At 36.7% G+C, this 7976-nt stretch overlaps 1 protein-coding gene across 2 annotated transcripts in view; it reads left to right on the plus strand.

Moving 5' to 3' along the window:
- Positions 1 to 7976, plus strand: part of TFB1M (transcription factor B1, mitochondrial) — a 51572-nt gene that overhangs the window by 16656 nt on the left and 26940 nt on the right. The window lies entirely within an intron of this gene.

Raw genomic sequence — 7976 nt, forward strand, 5'->3', positions numbered from 1 at the left:
TTATATTTTATATATATATATATATATATATATATATATATATATATATATATAGCTTAACAAAAAGAACCCCGGAATCCCCACTACCCAAGTCAAGTTAATTAGTTACGAACATCTTTGACATCCTCTCGTATGCCTCGTTCTGATTCTGTCTCCTACCCCCCCACCTGCTACCAGGGTAATCAGTACCATGAATTTGGAGTTTATTATTCTCTGCATAGTTTATCACATAGATTCTTACCTGTATAATTAGTATACTGTAGTTTTGTCTATTTTTGACCTTTATACAAAGGGATTCATACAGTATGTATCCTTTTTATTCTGATTTCTCATGTTGCTCATAGCTGTAGTTTATTTGTATAGCTATTGTATACTGCCCACTCTTTGATTATGCCACAGTTTGTCTGCCCATTCTCCTGTTTTGTAACCCTGAATTAGTGTAAATGTCTTGTCATTCTTACATGTATGGCAGCTGGAGCACACAGACAAGCTTTCTCTAGAATATGTACCCAGAAGTAGACATGCTGGATTGGAAGGCTGCAAATCTTCACCCTTGCTGGACAATGCTAGCTTGTGCTCGCAAGTCCTTGTGCCTGTTTCTGTTCCCACCAGCAGCATGTGCGAGTTCAGTTTGCTCCATGTCCTTGCCAGTACTTGCTATTGCCAGACTTGCATGTTTTTGTTAATCTGGGGAGAATGGTGTGTCAGTGTGGCTTTATTTTGTCTTTTGCTGATTTCTGATGAAATTGAGCACTGTTTTACATGTTTATCGGCCTTTTGGGTAACCTCGCTATTTGAAGTGCATGCCTTTTGCCCATTTTTCTGTTGGGTTGCTTTCCTCATTGATTTGGAGGAGTTCTTACACATTCTTCTTACCAGTCCTTTATTATAATAATTAAATGTGGTACATATCTTCTTCCACCATGACACGTTATTATGGTCTTTTTACAGTGTCTTTTGAGGAGCTGATGTTTGTAATTTTAAATTTATGGCTAGTGCTATTTGTGTCTTGAAGAAAAAATTCATTTGTATCCTGAGATCATGAATATATTCTTCTGTTATCGTCTAGAAGCTTTGTTGTTTTGCCTTTCACATTTATGTCTGTAATCCACTTGGGGTTGATTTTTGTGTATGGTTTAAGTAGAAGCCCACTTTACTATTGCTAGCATATGATTTCAGTTAACCTAGGACCATTATTGAAAGTCTGCCCTTCATCGACCTTTATCAACACCGCTGACATAATAACAAAAGCCTATGTAAGCACTGGTTTGATTAGAGACACCAAGAAGAAAGATGGTGTGAAACCTAGGAAACAGAAGGGCCAGTACAGAAGACAGAGGAGGGAATCTTCAGGAAGAACCTTCAGTTCACATCAGAGCAGATCAAGAATTTGATAAAATGCCTATTGTTTGCTATATTGAAAGAATAATTACCCAGGTTGGGGAGAGTTTAAGATTGAATTAGTGATAAATAGGAAACTAAATATAGTAGGGATTGATGTAAATAAAAGATATAATTATTGGAAAAAGAAGTAAAAAAAATATTATTTGGAGATAATTGTTTATTTTGGAAAAAAAAACAAAAAACGAGGGACTGTATAAAAATAACCACAAAACTTTACTTAGAGTTTCGAAAGCTCACTGAGATAAATCAAGAGAAATATCATAGCCCTGGAAGGAAAAATGACTATTGTAAAGATGCTTATTTTTTCCAAATTATGTGTTTCAATAATGTCTTAAAGTGTAGTGAAGTTTCAGGGATCATCTTGAGAAATGGACCTGTAAGATGGGTAAGAAATTTTGAAAAAGAAGAGTGATGAGAGAAGACTTGCCTATCAAATATTAAAATGTATTGTAAAGCTCTAGTATAGTAATCAGAGCCTGTGACACAGCATGAGACAGGTCAGTGGCTAGATTAGAAGGCCCGAATCAGACCACTTAGCATATGATAATGATCAGATTAGAAATCAGAGAAAACAAAGAATTATTTAACAAATGCATGGACATTTGGTTAACTCCTATGAAAAAAAATACAGCAATTCATCAGATGTAAAAATTGATTCCAATGGCTGTGTCTTCAAATTCACCACACATTTCTGCAGTGTCTAATCTTGTTAATTCTACTCTATTTATCATTTCAGATATTGCATGTTTATCTCTAGAAGCTCCATTTGGGTCTTATTCTGTCTTCCCTTTCTCTCTCTCATTATATTCATGCTTTCCTTGGCATCTTTGTGCATGTGTATAATATATATAGCTGTTTGAAGACCTTGCCTACTAATTTCATTACCTCCGTCATTCCTGTACCATTTCACCAGTTGACTTTTTCCCCCTCTTTGGTATGGGTCCCATTTTTCTGCTTCTTTGCAAGCCTGAATTTTTTATAAGATATCAGATATTGTGAGGCTTTTGGTGTTTTTAATGTTGAGGGCTAGGTTTTGCTGTATTGGGTTGAGTGGTGGGTTTTGTTTCAGCACGTAGGTAAGTTACTTGCAGATTGCTTTGAGTCTTGCTATTAAGCTTGTTTACTACTAGTGCACAGCAGCTTTTAATCTGAGGCTAATTAGGTCCCACTACTAAGTCATGACCTTTCTGAGGAATCCACCCAGCGCCCTATGTATTCTAGGGCTCTCCACTTTAGCTCTTAGGAATGCAAACTATCTCCAGTTCTTGGTGAGTCCATTTTCTCCTGCCTTCCAGGGGTACTTTCTCCAGCCTCCCAGACTCCCATGTGTTGAGGCATTAACCTCATGCCCTTACACACCTGTAATCAGCCAAAGGCTTGAAGGAGTGTGTCTCTGAGCTCTCACTCACTTCCTTGCTGTCTCCCTCCCTCACCCCTGCTTGTTCCCATATCTCCAGTTGTTGGCCCTGCACATGTGGCTGGCTAGGTCTCCGCCAGCTCCAGCCTCTGTCTCCTCAAGTCAGGGAGACCCCAGGCTCTGTGTGTTCCTCTGCCTCGTGCTGCAGCCTGAGTATGGCCTCAGGCTCTAAGCTGGGCAGGGGTCAGGCTCACCTTCTTTCCCTGTCAGTGATTGCAGCCCCACACTGCCTGTCGTCCAGTTTATGAAAACTATTGTTTCAGTTTTTATTCAACTTCATGGTTGTTTCTGTATCAGAATTTTTTTGAGAATAGACTACATCAGTTCAATTCTTTAGATGCTTTGCTCTCAAATACTGCGTGAGTGCATCATGAGAATTTTGCGTCTTAGATCCATCCCTCTCTCTTTACCCATGCTCCCCTTGAGAGCAGTGATTCTCAAAGGAATGATTTTGCCTCACCCACACCTTGGGGACAATTTTGGTTGTCAAAGGTGGGGTGGAGGTGCTGCTTCTGGTGTCTAGTAGATAGAGGTTAGGGATGCTGGTAAACATCCTTCAGTGCACAGGACAGCCCCCCACAATAAAGAATTACTCAGCGTTCACCAGCCCAAAATGTCAGTACGGCCAAGGTTGAGAAACTTTGCTTTAGAGTATTTGGTCATAAAATCCATCTCAAAAATGTAGGACCTTTTTGTGTTTGTTAGGAACCCTAAGATGACATCCCAACTTTTGTAAAATCTTTGAAATCTGTGCTCATGAATCTATTCGTTTTCTTCTGTTGGCTTGAATTGAGGCCATGCTAATAGTTTTCTTTGTTGGTTTTCTCAACCTTTGGCTTTGTCCTTGGATTTTTTTTCTCAGCTGATGTGATTATTATGGTATTTCTGTTCTTGAATAACGTAACAGAGATGCAAAATAATATGTACTCATTCTTTTTGGGGAAAGAGCAAAGAACAGAGTTGTAAGAGGTGGAACAATATTTTCAGTGACTCAAAGTTATTTGCAGTTAATAATAGTGTTGCTTCAGCTTCACCATATGCAATTATTTTTCTTTAACAAAAAAAAGTTGATTTTAGTTATTTAGTATGAATATTGAAAAGAGTTTATATTGAGTCTGTAATTTAAGGAATGCTTTAGAAGTACGAGTAACATTGGCCCTGTGATTTTCATATTTTGCAAGTGAAAGTTTCAGCAAGAGACTATATAGCATCATTTTCTTATATAACCTCTCTTTGCTCTTGACAGCCCTATTTGTGATTTTGTATTTTAGCCATCAAAAGCTCTTTTAAACTTTCTTTGCTTGGCTTTGTGAGTTACAAAACAAAAATAAATGAGCCTGACCCTCATACTCCTTTCTCTGTAGGACTGTAGTGTCTACATGTAAGGATTCAGCTCACACACACAAAGGGACATGTAGACGGTATAAAGTTACAGGTCATGAAATAGAATCAGACTGGGCAGCAATAAATGAAACCTTAACAAATCTCACCTAGCCTCACTGTATAGATGATGAAACCGAGAGTCACAGTAATTTAATGTACTTAGAACGGTCATGGAGCTAGTTACAAGGAAAGCTTAGCTTGAACACAGGTCATCTGTTTTCTGCAGAGGTCATGATGTTCACCTTCTCCGTGTGGCTGGACCTCTGGGCTTTTCTTTCTGGGTCCAGCACCAGCCCCTTTATCTCCGACCATCTCCAGGGGACCCTGGCGGTTTAATGGTCACATCCCTAGCAGGGAGAGAGTTACCTCTTCATTAATTATATAGTTTCCCTTTGTCTCTGATAGGTGGCTATTTCACTTTTCAAGTACTAGCCATTATTTTTTTTCTACTTGTTCTTAAAATTTTTTAGATGAATCAGGAAAACAAAGTAACACTGTCCTTGCGAATTTGTTGACCTCCTTTTTTCTTAGAACGCTTTTAAAAGCTCAAGGGTTAGAGGTTTCCTTTTACTGAAAAATTAACTGGTTTGGTTTCCTGGCCTTTTTGATATTGCAGTCATCTATCTTGTAATGGAGTTTGAATTTTCTTTCATAGCTTTACCTGTAATATCTGTATCTCAGAAATATCAATTCAGTTGGAATGGCTGATTGACCATTTAACTCTTATGCTAGCTTTTAATGAAGTTCTTCGCAGAGCTTTCTGGTCTGTGGCTTCAATTGTTCCTTAATGAGTTAGGGCAGGTATGTGTGCTGCTTCCTTCTAAATTAAGCCATATGGTTCATATGTTTTTATCTCCAAAGATTGGATGGGTCAAATTAATGGTCAGGACAGCCCCTCCCTGGCAGGAGGGCACTTAAAGTAAAACAACTTAAATGTGTCTGTTTTTTGGTTTTTTTTGGGTTTTTTAGTTTCAGGTGTACAAAACAATGTAATAGTTAGACATTTACACCCGACAAACTGATAACCTCCCTCCACTCTGATATGGTATATAGTTGATACAATTCTACTGATTCTGTTCCCTATGCTGTACTCCACATCCTGTGAATATATATGAAACATATATAATTATAGTTGACATTCCATATTATTCAGCTTTAGGCATACAGCCATGAAGTGTATGTGTAGATGCTTAATAAGACAAGTGCCCATCTGACCCCCTACAAAAATCTTTACAACATTATTGATTGTATGCCTCAAACCGTATTTCATATCCCTGTAGCTATATTGTGAATACTAATTTGTACTTTCTAAGCCCTTTACCTTCTCCCCCTCCCCCAACCTAGAAACCCTCAGGTTTTTTTTCCCCTATGTCTCTGAGTCTATTTTTGTTTTGTTTGTTCGTTTATTCTGTTCTTTAGATTCCATATATAAGAGAGATCATATAGTATTTGCCTTCCTCAGTCTGACTTATTTCACTTAACATAATGTTCTCTACGTCCATCCATGTCATTGCAAGGGGTAATGTTTCATTCTTCTTTATGGCCGAGTAATACTCCATTGCATAAATATACCACAGTTTCTTTATCTAATCATCTATCGATGGGCATTTTGGTTTCCATATCTTGTAATCAACAGGCTCCCAATCAAAAGCCCAGGACCAGATGGCTTCACTGGTGAATTTTACCAAACATTCAAAAAAGAATTATCACCTATTCTCAAATTATTCCAAAACATCCAGAAGGAGGGAATTCTCCTAAGCTCATTTTACAAGGTCACTATCACCCTGATCCCAAAACTGGACAAAGACATTACAAAAAAAGAAAACTATAGGCCTATATCCTTAATGAACAAAATATTAGCAAACCAAATTCAGCAATACATTAAAAAGATCATACACCATGATCAAGTGGGATTCACTCCTGGTATGCAAGTTTGGTTCAATATCCACAAGTAAATTAACGTGATACATCACATTTACAAAATGAAAAATAAAAATCATATCATCTTATCAATAGATGCAGAAAAAGCATTTGACAAAATCCAGCATCCATTTATGATAAAAACTCATAGCAAAGTGGGAATAGAGGGGTCATATCTCAACATAATAAAGGCCATATATGATAAACCCACAGCTAACATCATACTCAATGGGGAAAAGCTAAAACCATTCCCCTTAAGATCAGGAACAAAACAACGTTGCCCACTTTCACCACTTTTTTCAACATAGTTCTGGAAGTTCTAGCCACAGCAATCAGACATGAAAATGAAATAAAAGACATCCAAATTGGAGAGGAAGAAGTAAAATTGTCATTATATGCAGATGACATGATACTATATAGACAGAATTCCACCAAAAAACAGAACTGATAAATAAATTTAGTAAAGTAGAAGGATACAAAATTAACATTCAGAAATCAGTTGCATTTGTATACACCAATTAAATGTGTCTTTATATCAAATTAGCTTACCTTCCATACCTCACTGGTTTGCTTTTTGGTTACAGTGATTTTTAAATCTCTTGAAATCATCATTGGAAGCATACCTTTCAGATGTAAAGTAAAAAAACGGAAGAAAATCCAGGATGAAATAATAATTTTTAAAATCTGAGCATTTCTTTTGGTTTATTTTCCAATTTTGTGATTATGTTCATGCTAGGTTTTACTTTTATTCAACTGCTTTGATTTGTGCTAGTTTGCCCAGTGCAGTTTGAATTAATTTTATACCAGTGGTAAAATTAAGCTCCTTTTTTTATGAAGAACAAGAAATATTTTTGACCACTTGATCCATAACCTTATTATTTAACTTAAATCTATACTTCTGTTATTCATGCAAATATTTTTTATATTTGCTTGAGAATATACAGAGGGTGCCAAAAAAAAAGTATACACATTTTAAGAAAGGAAAAAACTGTTTTTAAATTGTAATACTCAATATATACTGATAACAAAAGATGAATACAAGTCATGTGTATACACTTTTTGGGCACCCACAGTATATATATTTTTTGATTTCACATTTTAGTAAGGAAGAGATTATTTTGTCAGATATCTCATCACTTGTCTTAAACTCAACTTCCCAATAATTTCAGCTATCCAAATACAGACAAGAGCAAGGTAATTTAAAATAAAAAGGAATGAGATGAGAGGTGGCTTCTGAGTAACAAAATAGATGATACAAAATCTGTTAACTTTGTCCATAGGAAATTTTCTCAGCATCTCAGATTAAAACCTTTTTTTATTCTTAAGGAAAAATCTCTTAAAAGTCAAATGATGTGATTTTCATGCCCAAAGCAGGTCAGAAGCAGCAAAGTAGAAAGAGCTATTAGAGGTCAGCACATGACGGTAAAGGAACAAGAGAAAACCCAGCACCGTAAACAAACTCAAAAAGCACTGCCGACTAGGGGTGAGGTCTACCGCGGGGATTCCTCTGGTAGTGTTGACCCCATGTTATTCAGAAGAGGTTTAGACTGTCTGGTGAACTCTCAGAAAACAGGATACATTTCAGAAAGATAAATTTGCCTAATTTTTGTTCCCACCACTCAGCTTTGTCCAACCTTAACATGTTGCCATTTTTCATATCTTTTTTAAGAAATAAAATAATGTAGTTATGTTTGGAGCCCTATTTTGTCCCCTTTCTTTCCCTCCCATGAGTTGTACTGTCTTAAAATTTATACTCATCATTCCCATGCATTTTTTTCACTTACACTACAGATATGGATATATTCTCTCTCTCTCTCTCTCTCTCTCTCTCTCTCTCTCTCTCTCTCTCTCT

The sequence above is a fragment of the Hipposideros armiger genome, unplaced genomic scaffold (assembly GCF_001890085.2).
Source record: "Hipposideros armiger isolate ML-2016 unplaced genomic scaffold, ASM189008v1 scaffold_86, whole genome shotgun sequence".
In the NCBI taxonomy this organism is placed as follows: domain Eukaryota; kingdom Metazoa; phylum Chordata; class Mammalia; order Chiroptera; family Hipposideridae; genus Hipposideros; species Hipposideros armiger.